Below are 18,984 nucleotides of genomic sequence, written 5' to 3'. Positions count from 1 at the left end.
CCATGCAAGAAGACTTTAACAGCGTAGTAAGCTGCACATTTATTCATCAAGCATATCTTTGTTCATCATGGCTTCCAAAGATTATAGTGTCTGATCGAGATTTAAAGCTTTGCAGTAATTTTTGGATTGCATTATTTCATAATCTAGGCACTAAGTTAGATTTCTCATCAACTTTTCATCTTCTCCGCCTCCTTCCTCATCTTCTTGTGCAAGGACCTGTAAACAAGGGACAACATATATCAATGTATGAAAAATCAAATCTTTACTTATAATAATGACATTATTTAATTACTTTCAAATACCTTGGGGGCCACTCCAGTAGCCCAGATATACTACTCCTCAGTAATCAACCCGTCATGATAGAAGTGCTTCCATGTATCTCCTCTGCGACGGTGGCAGTGGTAGGCTGTCTCGACAGGAGTAGGGTATCTACCCATGATCTCAAGCTGCAAGACGACAATTTGCAGAGGGGTTAGTACAAAGAAACAACCTCCTAATAAACTACATAAGCACTATAATTTGAGATCGATACTTAGAAATTGGGCCTCCCATGATTCAACACCCCCTGCTCCAAAATGCATGCTTTCATATTGCTCCATCTGGATCCTTCGTGCCTCCACATGCCATAGACTGGGGTCCTCCCTCGCTGACTTCATTGCTTTCTTCCACTCACGCTTGTGAGTGGTGTGGGGCGGGCCCCTTGGTGGTTGACCTCCCTCGAGCCTGGCAAGCTCCGCTAGTGCCTGCCTCTTAAGCGAAGATCTTTTATTGCCAAGTATTGTAACAATCTTTGACTTGGCCCATTTATCTGTGAACTAACGATTGGGGGGGTTAGGATACCTAGAGCGAACAACAGCGAGGGTCTAAGAAGTCAACCTCTTTGGATGGTCTTTGTAGTGGATAAAGCAATCTCTGTAATTGTTAGCAATTACAGAGCGCATGAAGGCCATGATGTCCTTCCCCCGTGCATCCATCAAGATGCCTCCTATCTGAGTGATGTCATATAAGATCGTCCCGAAGGCACGTCCAAATCATCTAAATCATCATCGTCCCCACCACCACCCCTCCCAAAGCACTGTGTCATGCATCCCCCACCGCTCTCCCTACTACTATGCCTGCTACTGTGTCATGTCGAGCTAGTATGATGGCCACTTGTAGCTGGAGACTGCACGGGACTACGTGGACCACTTGTAGTTAGAGAACCGAGTCTCAATTGCACAGGAGTACGCCGATGGCTCTACGAGACAGAAGGACCTCCTGACAGCATGCAGGAAAGGGGCATAAGACGGCATGGGGGAAGGGGCATAAGACGGCAAGGGAGAAGGGCCTCGGCTATGTAGCTGGCTGGGCTGTGCTAACTCCGGTGGGGTAATCTCAACTGGTGTTGGGTGGTTTGGAGTCTGTAGTGCTGACTCTTGGGGGGTGTTTAGAGTACTTGTCATATACCCATATAACTCTGCAGGACTGGGAGGGTGCCCTAAAAGGTTATATAAGTCCCTAAAAATAGACTCCCAGAGATCAGGTGAGCTTGAAGAGCTTCCTGGCCACATGATGAACTGGAAAAAAGAAAAAAAGATGACTGCTGATGAGCTGAGAAGAAAGGGGAAGGGAAGAAAAGATTACTGTCGGAGCGCGTCTATAGATGCGTCTGAGAAGCGCATATATTTTCACATATAACAGTGCATCTATAGATGCAGCTGTCTATGTCTGCAAACAGTCTAGATGCGCTTGTAGACGCAGTTTTAGATGCACTCTGAGATGTGTCTATAGACACGCTCTGACAGACGGACTATTCTAAAAAGTAGAAAAGGACATGCGCCCGACACAAAAACGTAACACTGATACCAAAATCATTCGTTTCTTGGATACGACAAAGGACAAATCCAAAGAGAGCAACTTCCAAAAAAGGTCAACTGTAAAGAGACTTACCTTGGATAGAGGTATGGAAGCTTCTTCTTCTTCTTCAAAGTTGCTTCTCTTCCTTGTTCACCCTCTTTTCCTGTAAGCCTAAAAGTAAGTGTGGGTGCCTTCCTCTTAAGTGTAAGCTTGGAAGTAAGTGTGGGTGACTTCCTCTTAAGCATCGAAACTGTGGATCTGTTAATAGCAAAACAAGCAAGCCGCGTGAAGTATAAGTAATGTGAAGAAAAGCAAAGCGAGCACGCTAAAAGCAGATTTGAAAACCGTGTCTATAAGCGCGTTTCATAGCGTGTCTAAATACGCGTGTAATTGTGCGACTGCATACACAGAGTAGATGTGGTTTTAGACACACCTATAGACGTGCACCATAGAACAGATAGACGCAGTTTTAGACGCATCTTTAGACATGCCACAAAGTTTTAAAGTTAAATATTTGAAGAAAAGCAAATTTCTTTGGGTTGTTTGTTTGTAGGATGTCTTCATCTTCAACAAGTACCTCCATTGAGGATGAATCCCTCCATATCCACCATCGCAAAATGTGGTTGGAGCAAAAAATCAAATGTATGTGTGATCGATGTCAAGGAAACATGTATCGTGCATGCAGGATTATACTCAATAACATCTCAAAGTATGGAGAATGGGATGCGACTATAAACATGGTAAGTGTTAAAGAGTTAAGGTTGATTGAGATACTTATGGGTGTTCATATGTTTGAGATATGATCCCGTTTTATTTTGATACAGGATGCAGTGCCACACCCGCATATGTTGCCCTATGCTCGTCGTGAGGAGGTGAAGCGTCGGTGATATGAGGTGGGATCTTCAGGAGGGACCATTATGGACTCCGCCATTACCTCATGAAGCTATGGAGGAAAAGGTGTTTGATGATATGGTGCGAAATTTATATGTCCATCAATCCGAAGGGAGGGATGATAGCATGGAGTAGGATGATCTTTTTACCGCAGCATCGACTCCACTGTTTGAGGGGTGCACTTTCTCTATTCTATGTGCCTCCCTTGAGTTACTAAACTTGCAAACCATATATGGATGGAGCAATGCAAGTTTGAATGCATTACTCAAGTAAGCTTTAAAGTCTATTTTGCAAACATGGTGAATTATGCTAGTGGGTCAATTACTGGAATACTTTTCCTCATTTATGGTCTTCACGTGTAGGCTATTGTGTAAAATTCTTCCAAGGGAGAATAAATTACCGACCTCAAGAGATATGGCAAGGCAACATGTGACCTCTCTTAGAGGATTAGATTACAAGTGCATCCATGCATGCGTCAATGATTGCGTTTTGTTTCGTGGACTACATAAGGATGCAAGAGAGTGCCCTACTTGTGGAGAGGCAAGATATAGAGCAGATCTCAAAACTTTGGACGTGCCTCATAAGGTTCTGTGACATTTTCCCATAATCCCTCGCATCCAACACATGTTCAAGTGCAAATCCATTGCAAAGCTCATGTCATGGCATTCATGTTGGTAAACTGAAAGGAAAGAGTAGAGTGGACACAAATTCAGAATACTTGCATTCAAAATGAAGAAGAGTGAGGTCCTTCTGTAGGCACCTCTTACAAGCTCACTGACATCACTGATGACTTCAGAGCTCCACAATCATCTCCTCAATCTACTCCTAGATTCTCTCAATCATCCTATGTGGCTTTCCACCACCTAACTGTGCTTATGGGCACCTAACTGTGCCTCTAGCACTGACACATAGAAACCAAGGTGTGCCTGAGGCATACACCTTGAGATATCCCAACAAACCCCCCCTCAAGGGAATGCCTCAGACTATGTCAAGGATACAGCTAGCACAAGGTGTCTCATGCCATCTCATGGTGGTCATGGATCTATCAATGGCTAGGATCTCAAGCTAGCAAGGGTTCCCATGGGTGTAAGGTAAACAAAAAGGGATACAAAAAGAACTTCCAATGGTTATCTCCCCTGCATGTACATGCACACAATGTCTGCAGGAGGTACCATGGAGCAAAACACATACACATGGCCTACATCATAAGGTGACCAGAGGTGTTTACAAAACACACAAAACACAATAGTTTATTTCATTCATTTTGGAGGACTATCCAGGCTGAGTACCTTGACTCAACATAAAAAGAGAGATCTGGAGCATACATAGAGATGATTTAAAATGCATGATCTTCAAAGGATGCCTCATCTTGTGGAGGCACATCAACTAAAAGTAGATTGGCATTTTCTGTCTTTGCTTTGGCTCTGCAAAACTTCTCATGATGATTGTTTTTGCCACAGTGTTTGCATGGATTGATTTTGAAGTAGTCCTTTGAAAGGTGATTTGTCTTTCCACAATGATTGCAAGGTGTAAACTTGCCCTTCTAGATTTTTACAGCATAAGCTATGTCATTGCCTTTCCTCAGCTCCATGTGCCTTTCTTCTTCTTGGAGAGCAGAGATAATACCTTCAAGATTAGGATTAGGAAGATTTTTCAAAGTGGTAACAATATGATCATAATCTTCAGGCATACTCTTAATCAACACTGCCATAGCATCATCTGTAGTGATAGGAGAGTTGATAGAAGCAAGTTGAGTCATAAGACTCCTCATGTAATTGACATGGGCTGCCAAAGGAGCGCCACTAACCATCTTTAATTCAAAGAAAGAGATTTTAAGTGATAATTTAGAGATGTGAGAGCTAGCACCAAAAATCATGTCAAGCTTCTGCCAAGCTTCTGAAGGAGACTCTAAATCAGAGATGTGATGAATATAATCATCTCCTAAAGCAAGAGCAATGATACCATATGCTTTCTCCTCTCTAGCAAGATCCCTTGCTGGGCATGTCAGAGTTGAGGATTCTCCAGCATTGGAGGCTGTAGAAGAAGAAGTTGAAGTCGGTTTGACAAGTCTCGAGAGGTTTTCCCTCATCAATGCAAATTTCACCTTCATCTGCCATGTGTGGAAGCCCTTTCCATTGAACTTATCTATATTCAATATGGTAGCCATGAGAGGGTCTAACCCAGGTATTGGGCAGTGTCTTCTCTCTTACAAGGCTAGAATAACAATTGGAAGGCTTCCAAATATAAGCATTTAATGTAGCAAGCACTAGTGACCAAAATTCAATCAATAATGCTTTTTCTTGCATGCTTCATAGAGGTGGCTAAAATGAAAGCTTTCCAATCAAAAGCAGGTATAGCAACTCAAAACAAAGCTGAAGCCATGGTTGTATTGATGTTATTGAAAACTTCAAAAAACCAGAAATGCTAGAATAGCATCTTATGTAGCATCATCTTCAAAAACTTGTCAAAACTGTCAAAATCAAAAGACTGAACTTGGAGGGCTTGTATCTCACTCATTAGAGCAAAGGAAAAGGGGGTTTCTAAGGCAAAAGAGAGCTTACATACCACAGAAAGTCCACTAAGGAGAAAGGGCGCAAAAACACGTCAGGGCACCATAGCTTGTCTCTCCATTTTCGACTGGTTTTTCTCTATTTTCAGCTTGAATATGTAGCCATTGCTGCTCAGATTTCAGCACAAGATAGCTCTAGGTATGGAAAAGCTCCCTCTAAAAGGAATTAGAGAAGCATGGAGCAATTTAAGAGAAAATGCAGGAAGAAGGGTCGATGAACTGCGTGAAATGGCGATGAAACGAGCCCATGATTCTTCAATTCCTTGCAGCCAGGGGTTCACCCCTTTGAGGTGTATCTCCAGGAAGGGTGTGGAGAATGGTAGAGAAATAGAGGAGAACAAGCTCAAGCAAATTTTGGGAAGAAGAAGAAGAGATGGTGAAGAAGAAGATGGAGAAGAAGATGATGATGTGGTAGAAATGGGATCAAGGGGGATCAAATGGCTCTGATACCATGTTGGTAAACTGAAAGGAAAGAGTAGAGTGGACACAAATTTAGAATACTTGAATTTAGAATGAAGAAGAGTGAGGTGCTTATGTAGGCACCTCTTACAAGCTCACTCACATCACTGATGACTTCAAAGCTCCACAATCATCTCCTCAATCTGCTCCTAGATTCTCTCAATCATCCTATGTGGCTTTCCACCACCTAACTGTGCTTATGGGCACCTAACTGTGCCTCTAGCACTCACACATAGAAACCAAGGTGTGCCTGAGGCATATGCCTTGAGATATCCCAACAATTCCTCCCATCGATCAACCGATGGCAAGTGGAGAACTCCCGTAGACTCTCGTACATGGAAGCATATTGAAGACACATGGCCAAGCTTCAAGGAAGAACCTAGGAGCTTGAGACTTGGATTGGGTATGGATGGTGTGAACCCATTTGGTCTCAAAAGCTCTTACAGTGTATGGCCAGTGATATTGGTGAATTATAATCTTCCACCCTCTATGGCTATTAGGAAAGGACATGTTATGCTGTCCCTTCTAATTCTAGGGAAACATAAAGTCAAAAATCCTGATGTTTATTTTGAGCCTTTGATTGACGAGCTAGAGATACTTTGGATAGGTATCGAGGTGCATGATGTGAGCAGGCCTCCCTAGTCATGAGACTTCAACTGCAAAGTAGTCTTGATGTGGATGATGCATGACTTCCCAGGCTATGGCGAGTGTTCAGGTAAGCATTGCACTTCTAATTATGAATAGGCAAAGGATGTGGCACCCTAAACCCACCTTCAACTCTTAATTGCATCTATTGTTCAAGTCTCACTACATTGGGTTACCATGCATGTCCTGTTTGTGGTCCTTCGCTAGTTGCCTCACAGGCAGATGCATTGAATAAAGTCATCTATGAGAATCACCATCGATTTCTCCCACCTAATCATCCTAGATATGTTGCCCCTTGGAATGAAGTCCTCCCACAATCACTCACCGCGGGAGATTGGATGAGAATTTGGGACAGTTCCATGACTCCTCCACCACTTAGCATGAGTCAGTAAGGGTTTGTAACTATTGTGTGCTATATTGGCTGGAAATAAAGATTGCCCGCTAACACCAACTTTTGTTTAGATACTCCATTAATTATTGTTTACCATATTGGTCCCACCTCAAGATCAATCACTTGCTTGATCCCATGCATATCTTAAGAATGTGGTGTCTACCATTTGGGAGCATTTGAATGGGACACGAGATTCTATAGGCATAAGGGAGGATCTACGTACCACAGGGAGGATGCGTGAAGCTTGGAAACAAGAGAGACCAAATGGGCATGTTTTTTTACCTCATGCACCATGGAGGTTATCAAAGCTAGAGATGGCGGCGGTGAAGCATGCTATTACTACAATTCGTACTCCCACTGGATGCATGAGTGTTTGAAGGGAGCCATTACAAAGAGCAAGAAAAGAGGTGTAGAGCAATTATATGGCTTGAAATCTCATGATTGGCACAAGATGCTCCAAGTAAGTATTTTATGTGTATAATATCTTTTTCCTTTCAAATTTGTGAGTGAATAATTATAAGCAACTAATCAATCACCTCCTCGTGGGTTCAGTTCATACTACCTACTAGCATTTCTCGTAGTGCATCGAAGGACGTGAAGGATTGTATTTACAAGATGGGCGAGCTTGTGAGGTACTTTACATGATACAAAATATGATGCGTATCAATTCTCCATGCAAGGTGTTCATATTGCTAATATGGTGTACTTTTTCATTTCCAAGTATGTGAGCTCAAAGAAAATAGATCCCACCACCCTTGAGAATGCTCGAGTTATGTCAATGGAGGTGGTTTGTTTAGTGGAGGAGACATGTCCACGTTCTATTCTCACAAGCCAAGTACATCTTATAGTGCATTTGGTGGATGAGATTGCTATATGTGGTACTATACATGCACGATCGTTGTTCTTCCTCGAGCGCTTCAAGAAGACCTTGAAGGGCTTCGTGAGACAAAATGCAAGACCTGAAGGTAGCATGGCCGAGGGCTGGTTGGTACAAGAGTCACTTGTATATATTTTTGAGTTTCTTGTTGATGTGGATAGCTCTCTCCCACGACTATGGAGAGATGATGAAGACCTAAGGATGACCTCTATTATGCCTCAAGGGAAAGGATGCAACAAATTAATAGACACGGAGTTGCATAATAGTATCAACCTCTATTGCGTGCTTAATAGTGATGTGATGAAAACATGGGTGACAAGATGCGAGGATGCAAAGGCAAGAAGACAAGAAGAAAGGGCCCTCTTTCGTACACACCACGGATCTCATGTGCCATACCCTCAGTATCTAAGAGCACTTCCAAAGGATATTCATGTGGATTGGCTACTTGATGAAATGGAGAAAGTAGAGAAAGATGAGGGGATGCATATCATAATGGAAGAATGGGAGTATGCTAGGGGATGCATGAGCAAGGTCGGTATATAGAATGTTATGCATAAGTTAGGAGCTTTCAATAATTTAGATTGCTTATTTAATTGAACTTTTCTTGGTGCACTATGTTCAATGCTATATGGTGTGAGAGCAAGAATTTTCGAACACAACGGATTGATGATAAGAGAAACACACAAGATTGCAGGGTCATTGCTAGCTTTGAGGGAGCCAATGGAGCCATGGATGATTATTGTGGCATAATCCAAGATATTATTAAGCTTGACTTTCGACGCTTCTTTGTGTATGTTTTGGATGTAAAGTGGTTTAAGGATGTGGTGGAAAGAGGCCCTAATGCAACAATCAAACGACATGCAAGTGGCTTTGTAACTATTGACTCCACAAAGTTTTAGCAAAGTAGGAAGGACACACTAGTACTACTGCAACAATGTGAACTAGATCCAAATGATCTGGATGAAAAACCACCTATATTGAAGATGGGTGTCAAATGCTATCAATTATATGAATTTATGCTTAAGTACATGCACCAATTGATCTTAAAAAATAAAAGCATTCGATTAATTAAATCAATAGTATGCACCTGCTCACAATGCTCAAGAATAAAAGTATCACTTTCATCGGTCTAGAGTTTGGTGGAGACTATCGCAAAGAAACCACTACTAACACCTATTTCATTAATTTTGGACTAGCGCACTGTCCAAATTCGTTTTGTGAGATAATTTTAGATAAAGCATTTCAAAAAAAGAGGCTCTCATAAAACAAAACTCTGAGTCAAAAAGTAAGATTTTAAAAAAGCAAATTAGAAAAAATGATGTGACATGTTATTAAAACTAGAGTACATTAAAAAAAGAGGACTTCATGTTGTTAAAAGAGACAAAAAGTAAGATATTAAAAAATCAAATTATAAAAAAGCCTAGAGTACATTTAAAAAAAAGCACGACACATTTGTACAAGAAGTAGATCATATAACTCAAAGCCATATGGTGTTAAAAAACACCTTCCATTAGCTCAGCCTAGAAGATGTCATCTTTGTCTCTCTTGTCTATTACAACTTTACATTAGAGAACTAAAAAGTCTTTGTGGAACTGTAGTTTCATTTCTTGTCTACTACAGTTACTTTAGAAAACACATAAGTGTATGGAATTAAATTTCACAGTTACTTTAAATTTCTATGGAATTAAATTTCCATCACTTGACTATAAAGTCATTAGAGAAAGCATATGTCCTCGAAAGTGCCTACTATGGCATTGGCTTCATGAAAACAAGCAGACTTTAAACTTGCAGGCCATGCGTAACCAGGGCTGGCATCGCAAATCTCCTCACAGACTCTCCTCACAACTTGTTTCGAATCTTCCGCCGACTTGTAAGCATTCAACAACTCTTCTTTTCTCTCTTGGCTTTCCTCATCTTCACCATTTTCTTCAATACAGCTTCTAGCCACCGCCATATCCTGTACGAAAATTTAACTCGTTTGCATAAGAAGTACGTGAGTAAAAGAAGCGAAAAAGAAAGCTAAGGATATTCACCTCTTCTACTGAGTTCAAATCAAGCAGCCATGTGCGTAACATATCCTCCTCAAATGATTTTCCCTTCATTGGTCCATACAAAAGACATCTAAGACACAATTTGAGTTCAGTAAATGAAGTCGGGTAGTAACTAGTCATTATCTTAGAGGGAAAGTGGGAGAAGGAGAGTGAGGGAGCAATAGCGAGGGATGCACAGTGAGCTGCCCCTCCTTCAAGAGTGATAGAAAGTGAGGGAAGACATAAAGTGAAAGATGAATACAAGTTAATCAGAAGGACTAGGTTGTAAGAAATAAGAGAGTGTTTGTGGAAGGACTACGATGGAAGATTACAAGTGCACTAAGGCATGATGTGTTCGCTATGATAAGGATAAGGGTTGGAATAAAGTGAGAGAAGCATTGGAAATGCTCTACTTTAAGTGAGTGGAGACTGTCCAACTGAATAAAATTTTGCAGAGCATTGGGAATGCTGTACTTTAAGTGAGTGGAGCATTAGGAATTGATATTTTGCCATGAAATATATTACAAATATTACATCATCACATATTCATATCAAAATTCTTATCACAGAAGGTTATATTTCCTAATAATCACATCATCACACATTCATATCATAAAATTGTGTGCATGAAATAAATATATAAATATCATTACTAAATGCCACTTAAGTAATAAGTCACAAATTGGTGTATAATCAACAAAAACTACATCATGATTCATACATTGCAACAAATAAATGTCAACCATAATATTCATGGAGTAAACAACATCATGAGAATATGCTCCTCATGCATATATACAAATACAACATCATACATGCATCACAACTCTTCTGATGCTTCTAGTGGAGACTGTGGCAACTCTTCTGATGCTTCCAATGGAGGCTGTGGTGCTATAGATGTACACTCAATCTCTACTTCTTCTATAGTATGCAGTGCTTTCAGAGTAGACTCAGTATCCTCTTCTTAAATGCAAGCGGAGGCTATGGCAACTCTTCTAATGCTTCCAGCGGAGGCTGTGGTGCTGTAGGTGTACACTGAGTCTCTACTTCTTCTGTAGTGTGCAGTGCTTTCATAGTAGACTTAGTCTCCTCTTCCTTAAATGCAAGCTCTAATATTGCTTCAGTTGCACATTGTATTCTAATGGCAGCAATTAGGTCTCGAATGATTTCAGCCCTAAACAATTGTATATCCTCCTCTGAATATTTGAGCTCCAAAGAGTCTTCCGATGAGATCTGTGGCTTAAGTGAGAAAATTTCTTTGAAAATCAACATGCAGTTGTAGGCAACTCTCCACCCACAACTATGCCCATCTTCCTACTCTACTACTAAATGCTTTTGGAAGTCTACCGAGTCTTTGTACTGTCCTGTTTCTCTGATAGCAGATACCAACTTCTCAATCGACGTGCTCATTATGACATATTAAAAAAACTTAGTGTGTCTATTACATAAGGTACATAATATAGAAGTAACAACAGATTAATAGAATACTTACGTTTGCACTGAGCCATGAAAGCCTGCAATTGAGTTAACAAACCAACAATAGTTGTCTTCAAGGTCCCAAACCACCAGACTCCAATGTTCCCTACACAAATAATTAAGAACCATTATTATTTAACACAATGTTGCCAGTATAAGATGAAAATAAAGGTTGCCATGATACGTACATCTTGTGATATGCCATAAATAGGACTTGCACACCATGTAAATATAAAGGCTGTAATCATTTACAAACATCGGCTATTGTCTTTCTGCTATCGCTAAGCATAGGAGAAAGGAGGGAATCCAACATATACACACAATTTTGTACGGCTCTACCAAATCGTGAGATAACTATATTGCACCAACAAATAAATGAATATTAGCTTATTAGATTTAATCAAAATATTGAATTATCAAGCAGAGAAAAAGTTTCTATCAAACCTGAGAATGGCCATCATAATGTTGTTATTGACCTCATTTGAAGCTCTAGAGAGGATTGAAATCTCCTCTCCCCCAAATTCAAGATACTGAGGTCTATGTTGAATCATAACCCTAACATTAAAAGAGCTTCCCAATTCTTCCAATGAAGCCATGTTTGTAGAGTTGAGGTCTTCTATTCCCTTTGACTCTTTGACGGCATTCATTTTGCACTCCTATGAGCCATTATCTATTTGCCTTGTGGGAGGGCCCATAATGTTGCCCTTAATGATTGCTCGAATGGTACATGTTATAAATGCATAGAGATGCAAATCCATATATGTTGACAGTGTGGTGTCATTTTGTATCTCAAAAATTTGACCAAATACCAAAAAGCAATTGTAGCCCACCCTCCATCCACAATTATAGATGTGGCTATTCTCTTGATGCGATACCTGACATGTTATATACTCTATTTGTTGTAACAAGTCACATTGCCGCATTACTGTGTCGATAGCACCTACTAACTTTCGAGCTGATCTGCACATCAAAACATATAACAACAGTGAATATGTGCATTGCATATCAATCTACATGTCAAGAAGTGACAACAAGTGTAGTCTATACTTACTCTAACAAAGTGCCATGGACAGATGTCATTGAGTTGGCAAAGAAGCACTTCTTCGCAAAGATGTCCATGACTACCAGACTCCAATGTGAGCTGCATTATCAATAAAGAATAATTACTGTGTTTGAGACAATTCTAGCAATGCAATAGAAAAAACAAGTAGGGTTTGATGCTTACTTCTCATAATATGCTGTAAAAATCACTCGTGCGTCATTCATAGGAACGTGCTTCAACCACTTGCAAACATCCTCTATGGTTTGTTCTTTGTTGCTAAGCACTTCCGAAATACGAGGATCGAGCATATATGAAACGCTTTGTATATTTTGCGAGAAATTTGCTATAACATTACTATATTAAAAAAAAAAGTATTAGCTTCTTGGGTTTAATCAAAATAAGCAAAGTATAAAGCCAAGGAAAAGGCTGCATCAAACCTGAGGATGGTTGTAATGACTTTGACATTAACCTCTTTCTTAGGATTCAAGAGGATTGAAATCTCTTCTTCACCAAATTCAAAAAAATGAGGTTGTTGTTGAATTAACAACATAGCGGTGAATGAACTTCCAATCTACTCCAATAGATTCATAGTTTCATGACTCATCTTATTGAGAGAGTAGTCTACATCGTATTCTTCTTCACTTTCTATGTCTTCTACATCCTCCTTCTGCTATAAAAATATAAAAAAGTTATGCGATGTACACATCCCAAATAAAGACTTAAACAAGCAGATAAGGTTTCATACATGCTTTCATTAGAGTGAGTCTCTCCTCCGCTTGGAGCAAAATTTTAAAAAGTAAGGTTTCATACATGCTTTCATTAGAGTGAGTCTCTCCTCCTCTTGGAGGAAAAATTTAAAAAGTTATGAGATTTACACATCCTAAATAAAAATAAAGGTTTAAATAATCATAGAAGTATAAAGATAGCATGCTTTCATTAGACTCAGTCTCTTCTCCTCTTGGAGGAAAATATAAAAAAGTTATGAGATTTACACATCCCAATTAAAGGCTTGAACAAGCATACAAGTATAAAGATAAGGTTTTATATATGCTGCAATGTAGTCATATTTTCAGGTTGTTTCCCAATGGTAGTAATTAGACGCTGAATACTCTCAGCCCCAAATGCTAGCAGATCGGCTTCTATATATGATTCCATTTTGACTGGTAACTCCAAAACTAAAATTTGTCTAAGAAACAACATGCAGTTGTAGGCAACTCTCCACCCATAGCTGTGCCCATCTTTTTGCTCCACTAGCAGACGTCTTTTGAATTCTACTTGATCTTGTTGCTCTGTGGTTGTTCTGACAGCAGATACTAGCCGATATGTAGCACTGTCCATCATGACATATTAAATATATTAATATGTCATGATCATAAGATACAAAATAAGAAAGTATCAAAAATATTAAGAGAATAATTACCTTGGGGAGTTGGCATGATAGCCTTCCATTGAATTCACAAACCACAAACGGTTGAGTTCAAGGTCCCAAACCATCAGACTCCAATGTGAGCTACACGACCAGAATAAAAATGATTATTGTTTTACATAAACTTGCCAAAGAAATAGTAAAAATAAGGTTAGAGTTGATACTTACGCTTCATGATAAGGCATTAAGATGACTCGCACCCCATCTAAATTCAAAGGGCTTAACCAGGTACAAACATCTTCTATAGTCTTTTGAGGAGAGCTAAGAATAGAAGAAAGGAGAGCATCGAGCATGTAGACACGATGCCGCACTGCACTAGGAAGCTGAGAAATAACTATACTACACCAAGAAATAAACAAACGTTAGCTCATAGAATTGATTTGCATTCTGCACTAGGAAACTGATATACTGTGAATAAATAAACAAATGTTAGCTCATTAAAGTAGCAACAAATAAACAAATGTTACCTAAGAATGGCCAAGATAACATTGTCATTAATCTCTTTTAAAGGATTGGAGAGGATTGAAACCTCCTCTCTACCAAAGCTCAAATACTGAGGTTCTTGTTTCAAAACAATCGTAACTTCAAATGAGCTCTCCATTTTATCCAATGCAGCTAAATTTGCAGAATGGGTCTCTGTCATAGCTTGTATTCTATGTTTGGGGTCATTCTACTTTTCCATGGTATCTTTAAATCTTTTGTGCTCATGGGATTCTTCAATCAAATTTAGAGGTGGTTGCATTGTTGAAGTAGAAGGGAGTGCCTCCATATTGACTTCATCCATTTCTTCTCCCTCTATTGCCTGTAAACAAATATGAGAGATTAGATTCATTATCTTTAAATTTAAATCTTATTTAAAAAATTGTATTTAGTTGAGAAATAGAGAGTTCATATCGCTAAGTATTGTCGTAGTGGCCTTTTTTCATAACCCTGTGAGCCATAATTATGCCATAATTATCAAAGAAGGCATCATCATGTTTGTCTTCATCCACCAACCTCTCTCTGAACGGGTCATGTAAGTCCATCATCATCAACTGGGACATTATGATCTTGACATTATGATCTTCAAGGTAATCATCCATGTCATCAGTGTCCTTGTGGTCTATCTCTTTTTCATGGCCTGTGGTTAGATCTGCTTGAAGCTAAAAATAAGCCACGAAATGCTTATTTTCAATAATATTTGTGGAGTTGCCTTTTCTAAGGAGATCTTGAAATAAATATCCCATCCTGCACAAGGTAACCTCCCAACCTGCCGGTAGCGAGAATTCACCATCATGGTAAGCAAGAGACTCACACTTTTTGCAGGACTTCCATAGTTGTTTTTTTGATAATGTATGGACCTAGGAATATCTTGCTCTTCTAGCATCAATCTCAAATTATTTGAATTCCCTCTTATGTTCTTTTGTAAGGAGTGATCAGGGTTGGGACTCCGCATACACAAAAAGAATGATTCAAGAGATTGAATCACTGTGCCACATTCTCTCTTGCCTCTCTTTGTTGCATAAACACCACTATAGATCTTCAAATCTAATGAATATTCTCGCTCTAGAGTAACCTGCATGGCTTCTTTGTCTTTTTTATCAACAAAAATGACAATGTTGCAAATTGCCACTTTGCTAATGGTGGTATATACTATTCTATCAATGAAGTTATGGATATCATCGCTAGAAACTTCATTGATAAAGAATAGTTGTGGCTTATCCCATGCTGACTCATTCTTGAAGAAGTCATCTTCTGAGACTCCCCTGAAGTTCACAAGCTTTCCAGACTCTGCCATAACCTCTACATTGAGTTGAAAGCTTTGGTGCATTTCTATCGGCATCCTTATCTCGCTGATTAATCTTTCCACATATGCAACCACCTGTTGTGGGATTTCTTTTCTCATATAAGAGGTTACTATTTCTGACCCATCTTCATCCTTTTTAATCCACCTGTTTGCCCATAGCTTTACCTTGGGTGTTGACAAAGAAGCTATATGCTTCACCACATTATAGTCAATGTTACAATGAGTAAGTGGAATTTGTTTCTCTGACAGCAAATACTTAATGGCACTATGCACTGCATCACGCCTCACCTGTACATTGATGCATTCTTCCATGCAGTGGTCTTTGTCTTTTTTTCCAAAAAACCATTCTTTCTTTAAAATTTTTTTTGCTACCATGGATGCATACTTGTAAGGTAAGTACTTTATAGGCCTCCACATCCTTGCCGTCAACTCCTTCTTATCCACTATCTTTGACTTTCCGGAGATAAACAAAGGAGCTTCATAGGTCAACTATCCACGCTCACAAGCAATGCACGTTTCAAGCATCTCATTGAACACTTCAACAGGATGAAATATGATAGAAGTGTAGTCGGCATATCTGTCCCTCACCACCTTGAGGCTTGTCATACTTTCTTCTCACTCTTGAGTTCCCCTAGGCACAACTGCACTCAAAGAAATATAGAAGTTTGTGAGTGTGTTGACGTCTGCTTTTGTGACCTTTCGCTTCAAATCAGGATTTGGAGAACCAAATGTTGTCCATATAACCCTTGCCTTCTGTAAGACCTCTGATGTTGAGGATATCTTACACTTTCCATGGACATAATTATTAAGTCTTTCGGACTCAATCAAATACTTGATCTCATGCTTGAATATACAGATTGTTGTAGGATAATAATGGAATGAAGTTATCTTTTCAAATTATTCTAGAGTGAGTCTTTTGACCTCCTTTGCTTCCTTTGCGATCTGATTACAAGCCTAGAACAATGAGTCTTTTGACCTCCTTTGCTTCCTTTGTGATTTGATTACAAGCATAAGCCCAATGTTGACCATCAATGGGCTGGAATCTGCAATGAAGGAGGAATTCCTTCTTTGCTTCCTTTAGCATATTCTCACCTTGTGCCTCTTCGCGTTGTTCATGTGGATATTTTTAAGAGTGTCTTTAAAGAATCAACTGAAGGTTTCCTCGAAATGTGTAGGCCCTGTAAATGTTATTTGATCCAGAAAACTATTTTTGATTGGACAAAACATTATTGGGCGCAAGACCACATTGCTTGCCACAGGTTGCTTACCATCTCTCAAAGCCTCGTATATTTGCATTGCATAGGATATATCAAGGCTTCGGCTATTAGTAAAGAGAGCTGCAGCTTCCACATATTTGGCATTCACAAACCACGTCCTTTGACCCCAGATATATCCCACATCATCATCTGTAGCTGCTTCATTAAGACGCAGATTAAGATTTTTGATTGATGTGAGTTCATCTTGATCATCTTCAGCCTTGGGTTCTAAGTCTTCTTCATCTTTCTCTTCTTTTAACCGTTTTTCATCCACATTATCTCTCTCTACAGTGGGACAATGTCTTTTTTTACTGCTTGGAACCGTGGCTCTTGCAATACTAGCCTTTTGCATTTCACATCGTGGTGTGCTAGCAAGAGCTTCTAGCATAACTGCAGTGGATCGACCTTGATCTTCTTCAATTTTTTTTAATTCCTGTGCACTCAAGGCTTGTGTTTCATCATCCTTAGTTACATCCACCATTTCTTGCTCTAGAAGTTTGCACTCATATTCTACACGTTTGTGACAGTGTGCCTGTTCTTCTTGTCCCTGCATCAAAGTCTGAGCTTTTTGATCTCATTCATGTGAAGATCCTTGAATATGAGGAGCATATTGTGCATCCTGAAAGTACTCAAACATTATCTTTGCATGCATCCTTTTTGCCACCACACTAGGAAATTGTTCCCAAGTATATGAAAGAGTCTCCAATGCACTTTGCAGCTTTGGAAACTTTGATGGTTGAGGAGGAGGCATCACAAAGGTCTTTGAGTCTCTCCTTGACACAACAATATGAAGACCGCCAACTTCAGGATCTGAACTCTTTGTAAAAATATCCACAAAGGTCTCTTTTGGCTCTATCATTATGCCTACCACAAGGCTTGAAGTCATATCTTTTTTGAAGAAAGTAGCATCCCATGGATCTTCAACACCATTGAACTCCCTTTTTGACATAAGTAGAAAGAGTCTCTTTTCCTTTTGATGAAGAAACCAAGCTCTTCTGTCCATGTGATATCGAGTCCACCTACCAAAGCCATTGGGGCTATATTCCTTTCCTTTGAAATTCAAAGTGACATCAGAAACCCATTCTCTGATCTCAGAGTCATTTAGGATAGCCACCACATTAGTTGATTGCTCCATAATCCTACAAGAAAAGATAATGAAGAATTTAGATACATACAAGTAAAGTACAATATACAACCCTTGATACAATAAATGTGGGAAATAGCCCAAAAGGCTTTACAAGGCTTCATATGGCAATAAATGTGGGAAATAGCCTAGAAGGCTTTACAAGGCTTAAATATTTGTACAAATGTAAAAAAATTAGCCAATAAAGCTTTATAGTAATATAAAATGTCATCTAGTGATAAAGCTTCAATCTTCGTGAAGACATGTAATCTGTCCATCCATTGATTTGCCCTCTAGTCATAAAGCTTCAATCTTCGTGATGACATGTAATCTGTCCATCCATTGACATCTATGCACTGATATCCAACTGATGCAATCTACCCACTAAAAACTGTTCCACTGATATCCACTTATGCAGCCCACATGATATCCACTTATGCATCCCATTGATACTCGTTAAATAGTGAATGTTCGAGATGGTCGGGTTTATTACAAGGCGCTTCATATGACAATAAATATAAAAAATAGCATAGAAGGCTTTACAAGGTTTTTTATGACAATAAAGGAGCTTAAATATTTATACAAATGCAATAAAAATAACCAATAATCATCAAGCTTCAATATGTCCCATGACATGTAATCTGTCCACTGATATCTACTCATGCGATCTGCCCACTGATAAACTTCTTGGTAAATGGTAAAAGGTCTTATTTAATAGCATGTTATGAGTGTTAAACCGCATGTGAGCAAAGGGACTGACAACGATTAGGAACTAGTTAGAAAAATTTGAGCATGGCTTCGATTGGCAACTTGGAGAATTGTCTCTCCTCTAAGGCAATCTAATCTATGCTAAACTATGCTAAACCAACCGTCGAAGTGAAGAAAAGCAATAAATAATTTCTTTTTCTGTGTTCATTTTAATGTGTTGGGGTTTAAGAGGCTTAAATATGCAAAAGAAGGGGTTTTGATGTAGAGGCTAAACCTGCATGTGAGATAAATGAAGAACAAGTATCTAAAGAAAAGTTAAAATTTTTCAATTTAAAAGATGAATATATATAAAAATATTCTCACCTTCAAAACAAACCATAAATTCACTCTTTTATCATTTTTTAAAAGTATAATATAAAACATGTAAATATATAAAACTTTCTTTACTTTCTCTCTCGCTCTCTCGACT

The sequence above is a fragment of the Dipteris shenzhenensis genome, chromosome 14, assembly GCF_047967505.1.
Source record: "Dipteris shenzhenensis isolate YYH24624 ecotype China chromosome 14, Dip_SZ_1.0, whole genome shotgun sequence".
NCBI lineage: Eukaryota > Viridiplantae > Streptophyta > Polypodiopsida > Gleicheniales > Dipteridaceae > Dipteris > Dipteris shenzhenensis.
Note: the sequence above shows the minus strand (reverse complement) of the source record.